At 45.8% G+C, this 23,632-nt stretch overlaps 1 protein-coding gene and 1 long non-coding RNA gene across 2 annotated transcripts in view; both read right to left on the bottom strand.

Annotated features, from left to right (window-relative positions):
• EPHA5 (EPH receptor A5) overlaps nucleotides 1-23,632 on the bottom strand; it is a 744,210-nt gene that overhangs the window by 643,080 nt on the left and 77,498 nt on the right. The window lies entirely within an intron of this gene.
• LOC115091061 lies at nucleotides 8,463-9,808 on the bottom strand. Its single transcript, XR_003856598.1, has 3 exons — nucleotides 9,750-9,808; nucleotides 9,474-9,635; nucleotides 8,463-8,781 (listed from the first exon to the last, which is right to left on the bottom strand). It is a non-coding gene; the product is annotated as an uncharacterized LOC115091061 (long non-coding RNA).

Below are 23,632 nucleotides of genomic sequence, written 5' to 3'. Positions count from 1 at the left end.
AGTGGCAAAAAGAGAAAAAGCTTGCAAGAAAGTAGGGCAAGAGAAAGAAAAAAAAAATTACAGAGGTGCAAGAGAGAGAACGAGAGGAAAGAATACAGGTACAAGAAGTGAGACAGAAGGAGAGTCCTCCCATGCAGGGCAGTAAAGAGTCAGGCTTTCTAGGCCCTGGACCACTGTACTGTGCAGAGTCAATAGCGAACCTATAACAAACAGAGCCTGAACCGTAGGTGCCACCACCCGAAGGGTGCACTATCAGTGGGGAGGAGGGGGGCATGAGATGGTGACAGCCCCCATGCACTGAAGGAGGCGGGTCTTGTGTCAGCCTCAGCAGCTGGAAGAAGGGGGATCATGAAGGGGCGAGTCTTGTGTTGGTTGCCAGACAAGAAGAGAGGAGACTGGTCTTGTTGATGGTTGGTGCAGACTTAAGAAGGAGAATGCTGTGCTGGTAGGTGGGAGGCACATTAGAAGCTGCTGGAGTCTGGCCTGGGGGAGGAGAAAGGGAAGAGCCCTGGGGTGCAGCTTCGGGACAGGAAGAGAGGAGAGGAAAAGGGGGAGAGTGCTGCCTGAAATCAGACCTGGGAAGGGAAGAGGTGGGGAGAGTGCTGCAGGGACCCAGCCTTGGGGGGGGGGGGGGCAGGAGAGGAGGCGCATCAGGGCTAGGGTCCAGTCTTTAGCGGGAGATGGAAGGGGGAGAGAGGGCTGTGCGCCAGCCTTAGGGAAAGGGGTGGAAACTGGGAACTTCGCTACTGGGTCCAGTCTGGGAAAGAGAAGAAGGGGAAGAGTGCTGGGGTCTGCCTTGAGGAGTGGGAAGGGGGAAAAGGTGAAAGTGCTTTGGGTCCATCCGAGGAAGGGAGGTGGAAAGGAGAGAAGGCTGGGGTCTTTCCCCCAAGTAATACACAGAAGTCTCAGAATGACCAGAACTCAAACAGTCTCAGGTATGTTTCTTGTGCTTTCCAGTTCAATTTTTGTCTGCGTGTTTCTATTTCTGATCTGGGGTTCCTTACTCCGTCTTTGGTGAGGATCTGTCCGTGTCCTGCATGTGTAATAGACGTGAAGGATTTTTGCTAGTGTTTAATTTTTCTGTAGGGATTTGAAGCAGTCCATCTTGTTCTGCTTTCCTGTAGGAGGTGTATTGGTATTCTAGAGTCCATTATTACATTTGCAGTGCTGTCTTTTGATAGGAAGCGTGCTTGGTGTGTGCCTCCTGTCTGTTAGTGCTATCATGGGATTACAGGTTTGCGACAAAAGTTCTGAGGGTGTTTTTGGCAGGGTTTTGTGGTGCTTGACAACGTGAATGGTAGTGGAAGGAGTTTGCTTTGCTGTTAAAACGATGTAGACCCTAATTAATTTAATACTCCCCCTGTTAATGTTATTATTGTAAAGCCTGTTGCTAAGTTATGTTACATTGTGAACCGAGGTGATGTTTTGCAAACGTGCCTCGGTATATAAGAAACCTTAAATAAAAATAAATAAATAAATAAATAATATAACCAATTCACTAGAAGTGATAAAGGCATGTTCATTGTAGCCAATACCTTCCCTGATAAAAGCTATCAGAAACACTTGGCTTACAATTTAATCACCACTTGCCAAAAACACTTGTTCCCTTGGCAATAGGCACTACATTGTCTGGCTACAACTCTAGTACTACGGCTTATACCTGGTCAGGTTCTAGGACTCTCTTCAGCCTTTCCCCTGAATGGAGTAGGACCTCCTTCCTGTTGTGGAGTCTTTCAGAGCAGAGGCCCAGCTGGAGCTTCACCAATAACAGCACACATTCCACTTAGGATGAGCCCTTAGGTGCCTGAGTCGGCTGGAAACAGGAAGTCAGCAACCAAGAGCGGAACCCGATTGTCAAGGCTTCCGGAAAGGGGGAAAGGTGGCCTTAAATAGGCCAGTTCCTCTGATGTCATAGAGGGAGTGCCGCCGGCCGCTCTTGCCACTGGCACTTTAAATGATGGGGAATCGGCTGCTAGCATTGGGCCATGCAGCAGCCTGCAATGAAGGAGTGCAGCTCAGCCTCTCGCCGCACTCCAGAGAACCAGTCATGCCGGGCCCGCCCTGGGCAGGGGGGGGCCCGGCGGCACGAGGCCATGCGGCCAGGCCCAGTGAAAAGCGTAAGGGCAGCAGGACGCGGGGTTAAGCCCATGCACGTAACACTTCCTCTGCTCTTTGTGTTAACCCTTGCTGGGAGTTTTTAAATCCCAAGGGCACACAAACTTATGTTCCAGCTAGCACTTCTCCCATAACTTTCCTCTCTCTCCCAAGGGTGGAATCCTTTTTGTGGGGAGAAACCCTTAATCAAAATACCTACAGTACCTGAATGTAAACCAGTGTGATATCTCAGATCGAATGTCGGTATATAAAAAAAAATAAATAATAATAATAATAATAACTTATGGCCAGGAATGGTGTGTGTGTGTGTGTATGTGTGTGTCCCTTTTTGTGTGGTGTTAGCTGCTGTACCCCAGAGTGTGAGATGGGACAAACTAGGCAGGACAAGGCAATGGGTGTTAAATTAAATGTTTACTGATTCTTTAACTATAAAGATGAATTTACAGCTGACTGATGTACAAGGTGGTTTTCTCCTCTAGGTAGGTGTCCCTTAACTCTCAGCTATCTGGCAAAAGCTTCCCATGGTGATTTTAAAGTGCACAAAAGCTTTCCCAGCAGGCCAAGTGGGAATCCTATTGGAGGAATCCCCTCAACATGGAAAAATCCTACTTGAGTCCAGTTTATGGTGGCACTGATGACTTCTCTTGGAGGAAAAGTCTTTAGAAAAATGAGAACTAGGCTATGCAAGCCCTGGAACCCTGTGAGAGAGGGGGAGTCAAGCCCCCTCTCTCACAGGGCTTTATTATCACTGGTGCTTGTCCCATCTAGACATAGATTGAGGCTCACAGGCCTTTAATCCTTGTCCTTTGTGTCCAGAAGGAGCCTTCTCCAAAGGGTACAAGGTTTAAGCAGGAGTCTCTTCTAAAAAAAAAAGTTAGGATACATCTTAACCTTCAAAAATCTCACACAAAAGGATCTGCCACTGGTGCTTGCTGCACCGAGGGTATAAAGTGGGCTCACAGGTCTTCAGGCCTCTGGGTTGAGAGCCCTTATGTCTCAAAGGGATTCTGGCAAAAATCTATTTCACTGAAACTAAATACAGGACAACCCTCTGGCAAGATGTGCACTGAGAGGGACCTCTTCAAAAATAAAGCTCATGCTGAGGCTGGGAGGCTTCATCAGGGAATGGAAAACGTGCATCCTCACTGCTATAATGCTAACTCCAAGTGACTCCCCAGAACACTAAAATGGCTGGATTACATAGGAGCAGGCAACCAACTCAGCCCTCCAGGTGACAAGGGTAGAAGGCTCATAGTATTAGAGTTCTAAGCAGGGACTTCGTGATATCTAGTGGCCAACCCGTAGAGGTGCCACATCTATAAGATGAGCCAGTCTTTTGTCATTGTTCATTGATTCTTAAGTAATTTTATGCAATTTTATTAAGTGTATTTTCTTGTACCCTGCCCTGAACATAGGAAGGAGGGTAATAAATATTTCAAAAATAAATAAATACCATCTACCGAAGTTTTCACTTACAGTTCCTGCACCTCCTCAAGCAGTAGTCCACAGTACGCCAGGGCCCTTCTTCCACCAACCCCCACTGCCCCCTAAACTAGCTGTAGCTATCTCTGGCTTCCACAAATTGACCTTGCCCAGCATGGACCTATTACTAGTTTCTTCCCTCTGTGGTGAATAGTACTTTTAGAACCTGGATTAAGAAGATCATTCTCCCCCGTGTTGAAGAGGATGTTATGGATTCAGGGCTTCCCAAACCTGTCCTGGTAACTTCACAGTCAGTCCAGTTTTCAGGATATCCACAATAAGAACATAAGAACATGCCATACTGGGTCAGACCAAGGGTCCATCAAGCCCAGCATCCTGTTTCCAACAGTGGCCAATCCAGGCCATAAGACCTGGCAAGTACCCAAAAACTAAGTCTATTCCAATGAATATGTATACGATTAATCTGCATCCATTGGAGACCCAGCATGTACAAATTTATCTCAGGCACATCTGGAGAAGATATCCTGAATACCTGAGTGTCTGTGGAGTCACCAGGACAGGTCTGGGAAGCCCTGACCTAGAGAATGGCAGATTCTGTGCTGCTCACTGTCTCTAATGCCACTTCTACATTTGGTGGTTCCAACCATCGCCCCCTTCTCTCCCCTACTTTTTGGTGTCTTTTCCACCTCTCCTTTTCATCCTCCTCCTCCATCTCTTCTATCTCCTCATTCTCCTTTTCCTCTCTCCATTAGCTCTCCATAATTGTGTAGCAACACTCAGCCCTGGATTTGTCGAGAGGCACCCATTACAACTATGCCTAGGGCAGCAAACATTTAGGGACAGCAAATTGGCCAAGATTTGCTGCCTTCCAGCTCTGCCGAATCTCATTCAGCAGAGAATGGCCTTCTGCTACCCTATAACAGGATGTGGGGGAGTGAAAAGCATCAAATATGCCTTGGGGCAGCAAAATCCAAGTGGCTTTGGTGACCAGGCTTTTATACTTGCCTTAAGGGGATGGTGTATCCCTGGGTATGTTTTAGTCAAATTAGTTTATCCCATGCTATTTTTTTTTTCTGGCAATGCAGGATTTTCACTTGGTAAACAAGATACCATGTATTAATGTGGTAAAAAAAAAAAAGTGATATTTGCTCATCTAATCAGCACACTACTCGGCGCAGTATCAGCTGACTTAAATTACATAGTAACTGTGGTAAGTCATCCATGGTAACAGGGGCGGTTCTATAATGAGGCAGGGTGAGGCGGCCGCTTCAAACGGCAAACTTTGGAAGTGGCAAAAACTGTGCCCCCCCCCCCCCCCAACTCCTCTAGTGGCCGCCTCACAACAAAGGACTCATGGACCTCCAGTGAATACATCCTGGGGGGATTCTACGCCTCTGTGAAATGCAGAAATTGTGCAGAATCATCCCCCCCCCCCAGTGCAGCCAGGGTCTCCTCCATCTTTGCCATTTTCTCAGCAAAGATGAAGGCCCCGGCGTGCCGTGAGTGGAGCTCATCCCGCTCGCGGTGAAGATGAAGGCCCCGGCGGGCAGTGAGTGGAGCTCATCCCGCTCGCGGTGAAGATGAAGGCCTCGGCGGGCCATGAGTGGAGCTCATCCCGCTTGCGGTGAAGATGAAGGCCCCGGCGGGCCATGAGTGGAGCTCATCCCGCTCGCGGTGAAGATGAAGGCCCCGGCGGACAGTGAGTGGAGCTCATCCCGCTCGCGGTGAAGATGAAGGCCTCGGCGGGCAGTGAGTGGAGCTCATCCCGCTCGTGGCGAAGATGAAGGCCCCGGCGGGCAGTGAGTGGAGCTCATCCCGCTCGCGGTGAAGATGAAGGCCCCGGCGGGCAGTGAGTGGAGCTCATCCCGCTCGTGGCGAAGATGAAGGCCCCGGCGGGCAGTGAGTGGAGCTCATCCCGCTTGCGGTGAAGATGAAGGCCTCGGCGGGCCATGAGTGGAGCTCATCCCGCTTGCGGTGAAGATGAAGGCCTCGGCGGGCCATGAGTGGAGCTCATCCCGCTTGCGGTGAAGATGAAGGCCCCGGCGGGCAGTGAGTGGAGCTCATCCCGCTTGCGGTGAAGATGAAGGCCTCGGCGGGCCATGAGTGGAGCTCATCCCGCTCGTGGCGAAGATGAAGGCCCCGGCGGGCAGTGAGTGGAGCTCATCCCGCTTGCGGTGAAGATGAAGGCCCCGGCGGGCCATGAGTGGAGCTCATCCCGCTCGTGGCGAAGATGAAGGCCCCGGCGGGCAGTGAGTGGAGCTCATCCCGCTCGTGGCGAAGATGAAGGCCCCGGTGGGCCATGAGTGGAGCTCATCTCGCTCGCGGTGAAGATGAAGGCCTCGGCGGGCCATGAGTGGAGCTCATCCCGCTCGCGGTGAAGATGAAGGCCCCGGCGGGCAGTGAGTGGAGCTCATCCCGCTTGCGGTGAAGATGAAGGCCCCGGCGGGCAGTGAGTGGAGCTCATCCCGCTCATGGTGAAGATGAAGGCCCCGGCGGGCAGTGAGTGGAGCTCATCCCGCTCATGGTGAAGATGAAGGCCCCGGCGGGCAGTGAGTGGAGCTCATCCCGCTCATGGTGAAGATGAAGGCCCCGGCGGGCAGTGAGTGGAGCTCATCCCGCTCATGGTGAAGATGAAGGCCCCGGCGGGCAGTGAGTGGAGCTCATCCCGCTCATGGTGAAGATGAATGCCCCGGCGGGCAGTGAGTGGAGCTCATCCCGCTCATGGTGAAGATGAAGGCCCCGGCGGGCAGTGAGTGGAGCTCATCCCGCTCATGGTGAAGATGAATGCCCCGGCGGGCAGTGAGTGGAGCTCATCCCGCTCATGGTGAAGATGAAGGCCCCGGCGGGCAGTGAGTGGAGCTCATCCCGCTCATGGTGAAGATGAAGGCCCCGGCGGGCAGTGAGTGGAGCTCATCCCGCTCATGGTGAAGATGAATGCCCCGGCGGGCAGTGAGTGGAGCTCATCCCGCTCGCGGTGAAGATGAAGGCCCCGGCGGGCAGTGAGTGGAGCTCATCCCGCTCGTGACGAAGATGAAGGCCCTGGTGAGAATGAGTGCGTGTAGAGAGAAGTGTGTGTGTGTGTGTGTGTGTGTGTGTGTGTGTGTGAGAGAGATTATGATCCTGAAAGGGGGGGGGGGGAGAAAGAACATGTTTGAGGAGGGGTAGGGGGACAAAGGGGGGTGCCATTTCATCCCTTGCCTCAGGCAGCAGATTTCCTTGAGCCTCCCCTGCATGGTAACCAACCAAAGTGATTACATTTTTATATACTGGCCCTAATATTTGCTAAAAAATGATTTATAAAACAGAAAAAGTTGTTAGTGAATCAAACTGAATTTATCCTGATTTTTCTTTTTTTCCCCAAATATGCTTGGTACTTGCAGTGATCTTCTAGCAACCCCTGGCACTACTTTTTACCAGCTAAACATAAAATCCAAGATAACTTTTTGTTTCGTTTTTGTTTTTTTTTTGGGGGGGAGGGGGGAATTTCACAAATACAGAAATCAGATGTGGTTTGTGGATCATGAAAAACACCTGAGTTATTGCTGCACTTGGCTAACAAAACATTTTGTCATCCAACAGCCCCAGAGCCAGCTTATAAAATATTAAAACAAACAGCAGATGGCATATTTAATTAAAAATAAATAAAGGACTAGCAAAGTATAGGCAATACCTTTTTTAAAATTTGCATTAATCTCTCCCCAAATTAGGCATTTTTGTTATCACCTGCCTGGAACTAACTCACACCACTTGATGGAAAGCTGTGTCCATTTACGATTTTATGGCATTTGGAGCGCATATTAAAAATTGCCTAGGCTGGGATTTCCTGGCTCACGAAAGGAAGAAGCTTAAAACACTAACCAGAACTCAAAATAATGACAAAAGGGGTGAGCAAGTAATGTGCTTACCTGCCAGAGGGAAAACAGGGTCAACAAAATAAGCTGGGTCAAGATTTTACCTTTACTAGTCCAATGTGTCTAAATATACATGCTTTTGGGACTCTTAAGATTCTTTGCTCAGACAATTTTTGGCAGTGAAAACTGTTGAAACCTTACCATCCTTATTAGCTGTCGGACCCTGCCCCGCCCCACCCCCAGCATTTCCCTGTAGCAGCATCTTAAATAGAAAACTGCAGCCAACCCATCTTCAGTCAAGATACTGTGCATACTCTTGTGTTTCGGCATCCAAATGATCAACATGTTTTCTCTGTTGCACCCAAGGATGTTATTTTTCCCGCTCTGGATTGCGGGGCAGAAAGAGAGACAGCTTGTAACAAGCACAGTGCTCCTTTCATCTTCTTCAAACAGAAGAGAAAGTAGGGCACTCACTCATCTAATGCAGGAGTAGCTCCCTGAAATGCTTTCTCTCGTTTTCAGTTCTCAAACCAACATGCTGCTTCCTGCTTTGAAAGGGAGCTGAAGTTTTAAAATGGCCCCTTCCCTCGGTAAATACCTTGCTCTCTATTTTGCTTCGCGTTGCCTTTTGCCTTTAATATGGAGCAAATGTAACTGTTAAACATCAGGTCACCCTCCATAGTTCAAGTCATGCCCATCTTCTCATGAACATTTGTTGGGCCGAGGGGATAGGGTGGGAGAGGTAGAGTTACTGCCCTTCCTTTTGTACTCCAACTAGGAGATCCATGGAAGGATGTGGTAGGTCAGTTACACACATGTACGAAATCTATTGGCAGGTGAGGAAAATGACATCTAGTACCCATACTGCCTGGTAGCACATCCAGACTTCAAATTACTATAAAGCCACACTGGGGAGCAGGGCTCCACTAGAGTGCTACAAATGTCTTCTCAAGAAGCTACAAATGTCTTCTCAAGAAGCTCTGCTTCACTTAGACAGGCATTTTTTATTTTCACAAAATCATTTAACAAGGGGCTCCCAGGAGCCTTCAGGAGTCATCTTCAGCTTATCCCTACAGGGTTCACAACCGCCGTGTGTTTCCTCCATTCAAACTTCCCCTCCCTAGAAGGCATGTCCAAATGGATATCCTTACTGGCCATGAGGGCTGGAAGGATGACTCCCCCAAGACCACCCATGGTCAGGGTTGGCAGGCTCTGCCACAGTAGCAGAAGTTTCCGGGGTATGGAGGGTGGCCATTTACTGGCATGTCTTTCTTTTTGGGATCAGGGGGTCCTTCCCCTCTTCCTGTGAGGCCTCCTTCTCCTTTTCCTCCTGCTTCTGCCAGAGGTGGAGCATGAACATGTTAGGGAAGGGCTGAAACAGAGAGAAAAAGGACAGTCACGCAGGTTGCCTCACAGACAGCACAGACAGAAGCAGGTGAGCAGCAGGGAAGAAGGCAACACGTACAGCTACAGCTGCCAACAGGGACCATTTTCTTCACCAGCAGAAAAATCCCTAGGGAAAAGCAATACACGTTCACTGCAGGCAAGCTTAGCCTGCAGAACACCAGCACTTTGAAGAGACTGCTGCACGGGGGAAGCATAGGAAAAGTGGAAACAAACTCAGATCAAAGGGGGATAACGTCGTTTACACTAAGAAGCATGCACCGAGATTGTAAAGGCAGAATGCACAGAAGACATACAGTATAGCCAAGAAAAGCAAAGTCAAGAATTATAACAGATGCTACTCCGGGAAAACATAACAAGCTATGTGCCTTTCCAGTGCATGCAACAGGACCGTACACAAAGCAAACAAAGAAAACTCAATCCTTGCACAGGACACCCAGAGACACAAGAGAAGGGGACAGAAGAAAGGAGCATGCACTCTGGAAAAGCTGGAGCAAATACGCACACAACTAAGAGAAGGGAATGCAACAGATGCCAGAGCAGCAGGAGAGACAGAGCCATCGCCATATGAAAACCAAAAACAAAAAAAAACCTTGCAGATACACACACACACGAGGTGCCATGATGGAGAGTGACAAACATGTAAAGGAAAATACTTACGAGCTGGGTATCCTCTGCAAGCTAGAGATGGTTCTCCAGGACTGTATCCTTGAAAGGACCTCCATCAGCCACTGGAACACCCTTGCCTCCTTCACTTCTACCTCACGGTTTTCTAGTGGCAGGATACCTCACAGCAATTTCTAGGCCAAAAGGATATGCCGCCTGGGGTCCAGGTTAGTCAAAAAAAAACAAAAAAAAGATTTGAAAAGGAAGACAGTTCAGTGAAATGAATCCAACCGAGGCAAAGCAAAATATTAGTCTAGAAAAATGACTTACTCTCACACTGGCAACACACATTGGACCTATCGACAATGCATGCGGACCCATACACTTCTCGCACAGAAAGATAGGAGAAAAGCTAAGCCAGATTTACCAGAGTTGGCAGGAGGATCATACAAGGCTAGTCCTCCTCATACCGGTAGTGGCCCTAGAGGACCAATCGTAAGAAAGCTGGCAGGGGGTGGCTGTGGGTTAGAGAAGTGCCCTGCTGTGGTTATTCTTGGTTCTCAGTTAGGCCATGTGCATGAGCGCACGACAGCTGCATGTTTATACTGTGCAAAGTGTAAGGGTGTAAAGTGTAAGGACCAGCATTCAAAAGGAACACATCTGTTTACTTTGTGCTGCCTAGGCACAGATAAAATGTATCCTGTGCTCCTCAGCCGACAACAGCAGCATTGGAAAGAAAGGTGAGTGGTTCCATTTACCCTTTGACTTTCAGACGTATCCATGTGTATGTACGTGGCATGGTAACCTCCATGAGTACTGACAAGTATCCCGCTTCACAGCAGTAACAACAGAGGCACCCTAACCTGTAAGACAGTATGACTGATGTGACGCTAAAGGTGAAATGGGGATGGGAGGAGTCGGCTGTACGAAGTCAATATCCCCTCCCTTACGGCATGACTCCTGGGAATGCAGGGAGGTTCGATACAGCGATTGTGACAGATGAGGTTCTAGTGCCCCGTGACGCTAGCCTTGCTGATATGTGTGGGAGGCCGTTGTGAGGTTATTACTTAAATGTAGGAGCTGAGAACTGCATACGTGTATGTGAGGGAGAGGAAAATGCCTAGTGTCTTATACATGCTGTCCCCTTTGTGGAGAGAAGAGGTATGATTAAAGGTTAGGGAATAAAGAATGCAGATGGTCAACATGATTTCATCCATTTGGAATGAATCCTTTGAAATAAAAAATGTTTCTGTAGAAATGGTATCAGCTTTCAAATGTGCTTAAATTATTAATCCACAGGCTCTTGCCCGCAATGGGCTTCAACCTGTATCATAGCACAAGCACTCTGGTTAACCTCATTTACCTTTCCCACCGAACCTCCACAGTTGTTTTAACCAATAAAATATTTCCAAACTTCTGATGAATAAAAAATCCAATAATTAAAAAAAAAGTTTGAGACCCCCCCTCCCCCAAAAATTAAATATTTCAAAAGAGCAGAATCATAACATTTGTTGTCTTTGGGCCATGGTGGGATGAGCTCCATCACGGCTTCTCGCTTGGGGGAGAAGGGGGGAGCGGAAGCTGAGCGTGGGTGCATGCACGCACACAAATAAACAGAAGATCCGGGTCTCTCATTTTCAGCCGCCAGCGGGTTGAGCAGCGGCAGCCTGCAGCGTCTCTCCTTCGGCCGGCTGGCAGGATGAGGGTCAACAGCCTGCAGCCTCTCTCCTTCTTCGGTCGCCAGCGGGTTAGGCTCCGCTGGCGGCCCTGCAGCCTCTCTTGCTGCTGCCGCCAGCCCACCGCCCCCCTTGGTGTGCCGCCCTGCGCAAATGCACGTTATGCACACCCGGTCACGCTGGGCCTGACATGCTGCAATGCCTGGCTCTGTGTAGCATGTGGAATCAGTGCTTATTTCTTGTGGGCAGGCCCTGGAACCAGCAGTGGCACTTCCCAATGTTTGGCACCCTGAGCAACTGCCCTGCTTTCACTAGGGCTCTGTAACCATCCTACCAGGGTTTTGTTTAGATTTTTTTTTTTTGGGGGGGGAGGAGAGACTTGGTCTCTGCAAGCCTCTTATTCCAGGCATCTATGCAAAAATGGATTATCAGTTTCTTGCATGGTGTAATGATACAGATAATGCTTTCTTTGACTTGCAATTGGGTGGTCCCCAAAGGATTTATTAAACACATTATTATTACCCAGTTTGCCACTACTTGACCTCCCACACAGCCTCTGCTCCAGTTCTGATTAGCAGTGGTGTTTGATTTCTCGATCTCCCCCGAATAGCTATTTGCTGCAGCCTCCTTTCCATTCTCAAACTGGGTGAATCAAGTCTTATATGTTTTGTAAATTCTACTATAAGGATCCAAACATATTCATAAACGGGTAGATTTTAATATGTGCACGCACGCGTCCCTGTGCGCGCGCTACCCGGCGCGCACACATGGACACGCCAATTTTAGGACATGGCGCATGCATGTTATAGAATCGGTGGGCCGCACTCACGTGCATGCCAGATTTTGTAATCCGTGCATGCAAGGGGGGGCGACAGTTTTGCAAAATTTGCACGGCAGCACATCGCAGCCTTCCCCAGTTCCCTACCCCCATACTCTAAGCTCCCTTCCCCTTTCCCTCTCCTTCCCAACCCCTAATTCCTACCTTTTCCCCTTTTTTTCCCTTTTTTCTTCGAACTTACTTCAGGGCCCAATCTGAAGCAAGTTGTGTGCGCCGGCAGACAGCCGGCGCACAAGGTTTCGGGACAGCGATCAATACCGCTGTTCCCGCTGCCCCCCGCCCCTCCCCAAACATGCCCCGGGCCCGCCCCTTGGAAGAGGCCTGGCTCTTGTGCGCGTAATGGGGGCTATGCGCGCGGCTGGGCACCTTCTAAAATGCACGCAGCGCGCACAAGGCCCGGCCGCGCGCATAACCCCCAGATTTTACACCCGGGGGGTTAAAATCGAACTGAAACTGAATTTCTAAAACTGCAATGCAAACTTAGGACCCTGGGAAAAAGGCTTAGTAAATGACCCCCTCTGAAAGCAAAAGAAAGCAAGGTGCAGACTCAACTTATGTAAAAATTCTAGAAAAATCAGATTCAAGCCCATGGATGTTTCTCACTGAATACATGCATCTGGTTTATATTCTGAAGGTGTATGCTTATAGATCCAGTGGGCAGTTGAAAAAACAACTAAAAGAAATATATGCCACCAAAAGAAATAATCACAGCTCCATACAAAACAAGCTAGACCAACATTAAAGTTTATTAAGCCAGATCCTATCGCATGACATAATGCATGTAGGATATTGCAGGCCATGATATCTCTTGTATATAGTTTCCTGTACAGCCTGTGATCTGAGCTAAGCCTTTATCAGAGCAGAAGAGATAGGTGAAAAGAAAAACAATGCTGTCATTGTTCGACTCCTTGTATAACAATGCCTAGAATTTAAATTACTATAAATGTGAATTTAAAAAAAAAATACAACCCTGTGGTACTAGAGAGATGTGGAAAAGAGAATTTTTTTTTCATATTCTTAGCTTTTTATTGCAAACTAAAAAAACAAAATGACAGACACAAACCCAGCAAACTGTGATACACAAAGAAATGGGGCAGCAGTGAAATGTACTGTGTATAGAAGACCTTTGCACTTCGTCTACAGTAAATACTTGTTCCTGAAATTATTGTGAGCTTAGCTTGTAATTTACTACCATGTGCAGTGAGCTCAATATTCGTGAGATTTATGGCTAAGATTGGCCAGCTATTCACTGATGGCGGGGGCGTTATCAGATTTTCAGAACTGAAGTATGGCTTTCCTGCCAGCAAGCAAGAAGCAAAGCATCAGAATTGTGTGCTCTTTCTTAATTCTCTTGAAAAAGAAAGCTATTTTTAATGACATGACTAAAAGTTAAGAAGCTCGCAGCTCGAGGATGAGAAAAAATATCTTAACTTTTTCAAATCTGACAAATAACACATTAATGTAATGCAATTGAATTAAAAAAAAAATCAGAAGAAAATGGAGTTTTATGGATTACATTTGCTTTTCCTGACATTTGTGGTATTTAGAAATGTTTTGAAGGTGCATCAACTGGGCATTAACATAGACTGTAACATGCTGCCTGTACTGTTCTTAGAATAAGTGCAGCTGAGTGGTTCCAAAGCTCTAAGAGTCATCAAAGGCTCTATCTTATCTGTATAAGAAGTTCACTTCAGCACACCAACCTACAAATGGCTAACAGAACAAAACCCCAAAAAGAAAATAGACGTTTTCTTTCTCTGAAGTGGCAAAAGCTTGCATGAATTCTGTCACACCTCCCACCACCCCCAATCCATTTAAAGAGGATTTTGCTGCAGTTTGCATCAAATATTTTGCAATCTAAGAGGGCAATAATCAAATGATGTTGCAGGTTTTGATTATTTCCCCCTCCCCCCAAACATAGCTGAATGACATCACGCATACTTTCAGCCATACCAAAAGCAGGCAGCGCTAAGGGTGGAGCTGGAGTAGGAACAAGAAAGAATGCACTGGGATATCAGTCTGAAAGCCCTGAGCCTTCTTTTGGGCACTTACTTTGCACCTGCTCCCATGCCCATACTCTTTCAGATAATAGAAAGACTAGGAGGCACTCCATGAAGTTAGCATGGGGCACATTTAAAACTAATCGGAGAAAGTTCTTTTTCACTCAACGCACAATTAAACTCTGGAATTTGTTGCCAGAGGATGTGGTTAGTGCAGTTAGTATAGCTGTGTTTAAAAAAGGATTGGATAAGTTCTGGGAGGAGAAGTCCATTACCTGCTATTAATTAAGTTGACTTAGAAAATAGCCACTGCTATTACTAGCAATGGTAACATGGAATAGACTTAGTTTTTGGGTACTTGCCAGGTTCTTATGGCCTGGATTGGCCACTGAAGGAAACAGGATGCTGGGCTTGATGGACCCTTGGTCTGACCCAGTATGGCATGTTCTTATGTTCTTAAACACACACGGCCCAAAGTTTCAAAGAGAAATCCCACAGGGAGTATCTCTTTCAAAATGAGCTTGCAGGCCGCAAGCTCCCCGTGAGGTGCCATCGATGCCCTCCAAGTGCCAAACTGAAGCCAGGAAATATTTCTTCAAGCAAGTTCCATACCTGCACTACTCTGTCTTGCAATGGAAGCGGTGGAGGCAAAAATAGTACTGAAATTCCCAAAAGTATAGGGCAAATACAGAGAATCCTTAAGGGTAGGGAAGCAATCGTGAATCTAGAGATGAAGGTGATGCGTATGCTTCAGAAAGAGAAAATGCACATTCTGTCTGGGCCTTGCAATCTGTATCTGCCGTTCTGTCCGATGCATCCATGCTTCCAGGTGCTACAGCCTCACATACCAGAGCTGTTCATGAACTGAAACCCCTTACACCGGGATGAAGCATGGCCTAGAGAAAGGTTTAGAACAGACCTTGTGCGATTTCATCGCACACAAGTGATAAAGGCATTACACTGAGCATCTGTTCTCATTTATGCTGGATATACAGTATGAATGCTTAGGCTATTGAGCATTGGAATGATTTGATTGCCCATAAGGGAAATCACAATTTATAAACCAGTATCTATAATCAGCAAAACGAACAGGGGCAATTTGTTATTGCAGGGAAAAACAGATTTCCCTGGCCAAGCATATGAAATCCATTGCACTTTTCTCTGGTTAAAACAAGCAGAAGGACCTTTTCCCTGGGTTTTATTGGTAAAGTTAAAGCTCTATGTGGCAATGGTTAGGGAATCTTGATGGTAAGCATGAAGGTATAATTTTCTGCAAAATAACTGTGCACAAGCTGTGTAAACCTTTTTTATTAAATCACTTATTCTAAGATCAAGATTGTATATCTTCTTGAAATGGGTCACTGCAGTTTCTACAGGTGATCTTGTTTCAGAAGCCTCAACACTCAGCAAATTTATGACTTACAAATTACCTTCACCAGCAACCTGCGGTAAATTCTCGTGCATGTCTAGTGCAAAAGGAAGTGAATGAACTGAGCAAAGGATTGAGAAAAAAGGGAGAAGGGGAGGCAGGATCTTTACTTTCCAGTACAGATTCATTGGTCTTGGTTGAATGAGAAGTAGGCCCTTGAGAGGAATACCACCTGACTTTTGCACGTGTCAAAGTTAGTGGGCGAAATGGCGAGTGACAGGATGGGGGCAGGGTTGATAATTTTCAAATAAGAAATGCATGGGGGAGAAATTCAACCTATCGTAACTCAAGAACTAATGGGCCAATACTAATAAAACTTGATATTTGGAAATAAGGCATAAGGAACTTTAACATAAAAAATGCCATGCTGGATCAAACCAAGGTCTGTCGAACCCAGCATCCTGTCTCTGACAGTGGTCAGTTTGAGGCACAAGTACCCAGCAGATCCCAAAAAGTACATATATTTCTTGTCGCTCACTCCAAGAAATAAGTGATGGCTTTCATAAGTCCACCTGGCTAATAATTGTCTATGGACTTGTTTATGGACTCTTTTAAACCCTGCTCGGTTAGTTGCATTGAACACATCCTTTGGCAACAGATTCTACAGCTTGATTATGCACTGAGTGAAAAAAATACTTCCTACGATTTGTTTCAAATCTGCTGGTTGTTAGTTTCATGGAGTATCCCCTTTTCTCAAGAGTAGCTCTGGAGAACTCACCTTCAAAAGGATATAAACCAGATGGAGCGGTCTGGATGGTGACTACTAAAATGGTCAGTGGTCTTTCTTTACTCTAAAGCATATGGAAACAGACAAATATCTAAACATGTATACCCTGGAGGAAAGGCAGTATAGGAAAAGTATGATAAAGAAATTTAAATACCTCCAAAGTATCAATGCATGGAAGCTGGGCCTTTTTCAACAGAAAGGAAGCTCTGGAATGAGGGGACATCGAACGAGGATGACTCAGGATTAATCTAAGGAAATATTTCTTTATAGAACAACCTCTCAGCGGAGGTGGTGGAGACAAGGATAGTATTTGAATTAAAGAAAGCACAGGACAAACTCGGGGGATCTCTGAGGGAGTGGTAGGGTTTGTACAACTGAGCACTTGGTGTGACTGGGCAGAGAGGATAGGCTGTATGGTCTTTTTCTGCATCATATTTCTCTGTTTCTTCTTCTTCCATTTTTCTACCTAAAATGTAGAGGATATTATTCTCCCTATAGTGCCCCCTTCTGATATGGTTGTATTCTGCATCCTTTGCTATTTAGCTGAGCCTCATCAGAGAAAAGTCAAGAGTGTCTTGAAAGTCAACCCATTTGGAAGTTGGTGTGGTATTCCTGGTATCTAGATGACAAGCTTGTCTTTTTTCTGTGAACAAGTTCAGGTAGCTATCAAGTATATCTTGAGTGGGATGATTTGTCTTCAAAGCTCTGGTCCATGGCCCATATGTTGCAGAATAGAAAAAAGAATGACAAACTATTTGGGCAGCTCTGCAGTAAGTACTTTGTATGTGAAATGGGTATTCAGTACTTTTCTGGTGATAGAGCACACTATCATGATCATTAATTATACAGCAACTTGATTTAACTTAATTGTGAGGACTTCTATTCTGCATTTATTTAGCTAATTTTGTTCACTGATGGGCTGCCTCCTCACCCTTAAAAAAGTTGTCAAAAATGGTATACACTAATACAATACCATTACTACACAGTGAACTGCTGCTCTTCCCGTGTCTGGCACCACAAGAGGTGCTTACCTTCGCAGCCCTGAGGCCGCAGAAGCCGGGGCCTTGCCTGGATCAGTCGGCCAGCCCGATGCCATCTTGCCCGCAGCCGCGGCATGTGCCGCTGCCACTCCAACGTGGGTGCAGCCCAGAGGCTGCTGCAGCCAGGACCTTTCCACGGCGTGGGCCACCCTTGCCGGGCTCTCTCATGGCAGGAGTGCCACCGACGCCCTCTCCTCTTCAGTGGCAGGGAGGCCACTTCCAGCATCGGGGTCTGCCTGTGGCCTAGTTCTACATCCTCAGCCTCGTCAGTGGCAGAGACTCCACTGCCCAGGATCCTGCCCAGCTTCCTCTAGGGGCGGGCCCGCCGCTCTTCTCCAGATTTAAAGGGCCAGTAGGGAGTGGTCCCACTGGCTCCGCCTGGACTCCTCCCTGGGCGTCTTCCTTCTTACAGCCCTATAAAAGGGCTCTTCAGTCAGTCTTTGCTTCGGCAAGGGGCTAGGTCCTTCCATGGACTCCTCATCTCCAGCTCCTACCCAAGCATTTCTGATCTTCATCCATGGATCCCGTTGTATCTTCCTGGTCTCTGTTTTGATTTCCCTAATGTTCTGTGATGTGTCTTTGCTCCTGAATCCATATCTTCATTCTTGGTCTCATCAGGCTCTTGGTTCCTGAGTTTTCTGAGTCCTCTTCCTGGTCTGCATCCTGTTCAGAGTTTTCATCTATGTCCAAGTCTTCAGAGCCTTCATCTAGGTCCATCTTTGGCTTCGTTATGTCCTCGTCTCCAGAGTCAACCTCAGTCCTCACCTTCATCTGTCCTGACACTCAAGCTGTTCCCAAGTGGCAAGTCCAAAAAGGCTTTTGGAGTGGACAGAGGGCTACCCTAGAGACCAGCATTTCATTGCTGGGTCTCACTTCCTCTGTGTGCAAGTTCAGCGAGGCCTTCAAGCATTTCAAGTACAAGAGGGTTCCAGTTCCAGCTAGCCTGTGCCCAGATGCGTTCACCCACCAGCAGCATGGACGCGGTCAGCTCACAGGTTATGCAGGTCATGCCATGGCATAGGGGTTCATGCTCTCGAGCGTCCTTTCATGCTCGCAACAGATTGTGAAGGCCATGAGTTAGGTGAATGTGTCCCCATGATGGGCTTTCCATGCTTGACTCTTGTTTCTTTCTGAAATTGTTTTTTCTATGTCCTGCAGGAGGTGCCCACTGACTTCTCTGCTGCTAGCATCCTCTAGGCATGCACCCTGACTACAATTTAAAGGGACTGTAACAGGAAAAGCCCTGTGGCCCTTCCTGTTGATGTCATCCAACCAGCCTTATAAAAGGGCTCTTCTGACAGTTCCTCAGGGCCTTTGCAATGGCTTGCTAGCACCTTCAATGTCTTTGTTGTTCCATGTTAGATGTTCCTGGTCTGTAGTCAGTTCTTGTCTTCAGCATCTTTGTTCCTGAATTCATGTCTTTTTTCTTGGTGTCATCATGTTCCTGGTTCCCGAGTCTTCTGAGTCCTGTTCCTGGTCTGCATCCTGTTCAGAGTCTTCATTGCTGGTTTAGGTCTTTGGAAGTCCTCCCTTGTTTTTAAAGTCTGAGCCTGAGTCTGAGTCCGAGTTCCTGAATCTGAATTCTGAGCCCAGTTCCCAGTCTTTGAAGTCTTGTTCCAGCTTCCACTTTGTTCCTGAGTCCAGTGCCTGTGCCTCTGTTGTCATGACACTTGACCAGCCTTCAGGTTGTGTAGGGCATGCAGCAGTGCTGAACCTCATCAGTGCCTTCTTCTCACCCATGTCTTCAGAGCCTTCGTCTAGATCCAAGTCTTAAGTCATCTTCAATCTTTGCCTTTGTCTGTCCTGACGCTCAAGCCATTCCAAGTGGCAATTACGAAAGGGCTTTCAGAATGGCTGGAGGGCTACCACAGAGATCAGCATTACATTGCTGGGTCTCACTTTCTATGTGTGCAGGTTCAGCAAGGCCTTCAAGCATTCCAAGTACAAGAGGATCTGAGTTTCAGCCAGCCTGTGTCCGGATGCATTTGCCAGCCAGTGGCGTGGACCGTGGGCAGCTCATGAGTTGTGCAGGTCACTCTGCAGCACAGGGGCTCACGCTCTGAGCAACAACAACCAAACACAATAACCCTCAAGGTACTTGGCGCTTTGCCTCCAACAAGAATTGAAGGCCTCAACACAAACCTAATCAGAAATAAAAAACCTTTTAAAGTAAGAGAAAAGATCTCCCTAAAGAAAATCATGATCATAAATGGAAAATCAAATTTAAATTACCCAGACAATAGAAATGGAACTTGCAGTATTTTAGATAGACCTTCCTGACTACTGAATTTTAAAATGTAAAAAAAAAAAAAAGCCAGGTCTTTAAGAACCTTCTAAAGGTCAGATAAGAACATAAGAACATGCCATACTGGGTCAGACCAAGGGTCCATCAAGCCCAGCATCCTGTTTCCAACAGTGGCCAATCCAGGCCATAAGAACCTGGCAAGTACCCAAAAACTAAGTCTATTCTATGTAACCGTTGCTAGTAATAGCAGTGGCTATTTTCTAAGTCAATTTAATTAATAGCAGGTAATGGACTTCACCTCCAAGAACTTATCCAATCCATTTTTAAACACAGCTATACTAACTGCACTAACCACATCCTCTGGCAAAAAATTCCAGAGTTTAATTGTGCGTTGAGTAAAAAAGAACTTTCTCCAATTAGTTTTAAATGTGCCACATGCTAACTTCATGGAGTGCCCCCTAGTCTTTCTATTATCTGAAAGAGTAAATAACCGATTCACATCTACCTGTTCTAGACCTCTCTTAATTTTAAACATCTCTATCATATCCCCCCTCAGTCGTCTCTTCTCCAAGCTGAAAAGTCCTAACCTCTTTAGTCTTTCCTCATAGGGGAGCTGTTCCATTCCCCTTATCATTTTGGTAGACCTTCTCTGTACCTTCCCCATCGTAATTATATCTTTTTTGAGATGCAGCGACCAGAATTGTACACAGTATTCAAGGTGCGATCTCACCATAGAGCGATACAGAGGCATTATGACATTTTCCGTTTTATTCACCATTCCCTTTCTAATAATTCCCAACATTCTGTTTGCTTTTTTGACTGCCGCAGCACACTGAACCGACGATTTCAATGTGTTATCCACTATGACGCCTAGATCTCTTTCCTGGGTTGTAGCACCTAATATGGAACCTAACATTGTGTAACTATAGCATGGAATATTTTTTCCTATATGCATCACCTTGCACTTATCCACATTAAATTTCATCTGCCATTTCGATGCCCAATTTTCCAGTCTCACAAAGTCTTCCTGCAATTTATCACAATCTGCTTGTGATTTAACGACTCTGAACAATTTTGTATCATCTGCAAATTTGATTATTTCACTCGTATTTCTTTCCAGATCATTTATAAATATATTGAAAAGTAAGGGTCCCAATACAGATCCCTGAGGCACTCCACTGCCCACTCCCTTCCACTGAGAAAATTGTCCATTTAATCCTACTCTCTGTTTCCTGTCTTTTAACCAGTTTGCAATCCACGAAAGGACATCGCCACCTATCCCATGACTTTTTACTTTTCCTAGAAGCCTCTCATGAGGAACTTTGTCAAACGCCTTCTGAAAATCCAAGTATACTACATCTACCGGTTCACCTTTATCCACATGTTTATTAACTCCTTCAAAAAAGTGAAGCAGATTTGTGAGGCAAGACTTGCCTTGGGTAAAGCCATGCTGACTTTGTTCCATTAAACCATGGCTTTCTATATGTTCTGTGATTTTGAATTTTAGAACACTTTCCACTATTTTTCCTGGCACTGAAGTCAGGCTAACCGGTCTGTAATTTCCCGGATCGCCCCTGGAGCCCTTTTTAAATATTGGGGTTACATTAGCTATCCTCCAGTCTTCAGGTACAATGGATGATTTTAATGATAGGTTACAAATTTTTACTAACGGCTCTGAAATTTCATTTTTTAGTTCCTTCAGAATTCTGGGGTGTATACCATCCGGTCCAGGTGATTTACTACTCTTCAGTTTGTCAATCAGGTCTACCACATCTTCTAGGTTCACCGTGATTTAATTCAGTCCATCTGAATCATTACCCATGAAAACCTTCTCCAGTATGGGTACCTCCCCAACATCCTCTTCATTAAACACCGAAGCAAAGAAATCATTTAATCTTTCCGCGATGGCCTTATCTTCTCTAAGTGCCCCTTTAACCCCTCGATCATCTAACGGTCCACTTGAGATGTTACAGTGCATTCAATAATCTTACCAAGAAAAGGGAGGTTGGATAGTGGACTACAATTTTCTCAAACCACGGCCTCCAGGGAAGAATATGCTGTGACAAGAAGGAAATAAAATGAATGTGATGCTGTCCTGACAGGAAAAATTCAGAAACGACCCTGATAGACTATAAGGACAGGCTTCCAAGATACTGAATATTTCTGCCACTCCAGAAAAAAAGAGTCACACTTCAGGACCTTTTTTTTTCTGTGCTGCAACACCTGAATTACATAGTACAAGTTATGGCATGATTTCTCTATGTGGGAAAGAAAATGTGATTATAAAGGCAAGCATCATAAAATGTAGTGGAAATAGAGATACTTGCCCTTTAAAAAGGGACAGACATGAGGCCATAATAGGACCTTCTTAAATCTCTGTTTTGATACTATTTCACTGAAATTATGATACAGTAAATGAAAACAAGATAGCAAGGCCCAGCTTCCATGATTTTCCATGGAAGAAAAGAAGATAATGACACATTTGTTATTCCATAAAAAGATGTTGGAAACTCAGCAGTTAAAGGAGGAAGTTTAAAAACAATTTACTTTTACAGTGACCAACAGTAAATATATTTGGGGTACAGTGCTCAGAGAGGCAAGTAAGAGTACGGATGGTTAAATCCTGATAAGTCATGTCAGCAGCGGAGGGGAGGGTATATGTGAAGCATCCATGGTGACTCCGCCCCCTGCATGCCCCAATTTTATTTTTCAAAACCACACAGAATAGATGTTTGCCTGCACAAAATATCCAACATGAACCTTTTTATGAAAGCTATTTTGCAGATCCCATTCCCCCCCCCCCCCCCCATCCCCGAATATCTGGCATTATTTGCCAAGTGGAAGCTCAAGATGCTGGGGTGATTTGACCCTATAATTTGTTCTTCTAACAAATACATTTAAAAATATGTAAACTAAGATTCAACAGCAGAGAAAAATGATATCTTACATATCTATATTGAAGAAAACCAAAGCATATCAACTTTTCTAACCTTTCTAGATAAGTAGATAAAAAATATACCTATTTTGCATGTCAAAACAAATCCCAGACTTTAGTGTTTGGAAGTTTGCAAGATGTAGTGCAGCTGATGGGGACACAGCTTTTCACTCCTGCTCCCAGGGCTCTAATCTGTCCAAACCTTTTGCACAGATAATATTGCATTAATGGCTTAAGTCTTGACAAATGCACCCGTAAATCAATCTCAGATCTTGCATTAATCATCTTTCTGTAATCAGTGGCTATTCACCGCAAATTTACATCTCATTTCTGTTGGCCAAACAGTCACATTAGGGGCTTTGAAGCTTATTCAGGCTTAAATGATTATATTCCCCTTATAAACACTGCATCCCTTTCAGTCCAGTTGCCATGAGCTACATGTTAATGCTATTCTACAGCAGCAGAGGCTCTCCAAAGTCAGGGTTGCTTGTCAGCAGTGGCAGAGGCCCCCCATGGTGAACAACTGTTTTTCTATTCTGATACCCACTACTTTCCTCATCGGAGTTAATAGGATGAAAAGGAAGGAAAGCAATGGAATGCCACTTTTAGCACTTTAATAGCCTCAAGAAAATAAACCCTCAAAGACTTCCACTTCCTTTCCTTTCCTTTAAATGGTCTGAAACACTGCAAGGATTTTTAAACCCAGTACTCTTACAAAGGAAGCCATCTTTCTATGCAGATTGTTGCTCTGCAAAAGGCAAAGGTGAGCTAAACCAATCAATGAAGCTTTTGTGATTACAATTCCTGCAAGGCACCATCTCTGTTTACAACATGCTTTCATGAAGGGTCACAGCACTTAGTCACAGCGAGGTTAATATTGAAAGAAAAAAGGATAATGTATCCAGCTAAACTTAGTCGGCTGAGTTATCCAGGATATTCAGCAGGATAAAATAAAATATCCTGCTGAATATCCACAAATAAAGCTATAGCTATCTCTACCGATCTAACTATCTGCCAGGTACTTGTGACCTGGACTGGCTACTGCTGGAGACAGAATGCTGGAACTAATGGACCTTGGTCTGATCTAGCATAGTATTTCTTAAACGTTCCTTTTTAAAGTTATCCAGCTACCTTTGGCCAGATAACTTTAAACCAAACCGGTTAGGTTTAAAATTATCCAGATACGTCTACAAGAATACGTCTACAGCTCTCTGCTTCAACGGCAGGGGAGAAGAAAAACTGATACTTCACGCATATCCAGCATAGCTCTCTGCTTCAATGGCAGGGGAGAAGAAAAACAACCAATAAGGGCTGAATAACATA

The sequence above is a fragment of the Rhinatrema bivittatum genome, chromosome 1 (assembly GCF_901001135.1).
Source record: "Rhinatrema bivittatum chromosome 1, aRhiBiv1.1, whole genome shotgun sequence".
Lineage (NCBI taxonomy): Eukaryota > Metazoa > Chordata > Amphibia > Gymnophiona > Rhinatrematidae > Rhinatrema > Rhinatrema bivittatum.
Note: the sequence above shows the minus strand (reverse complement) of the source record. Positions and strands in the feature narration are given on the sequence as shown.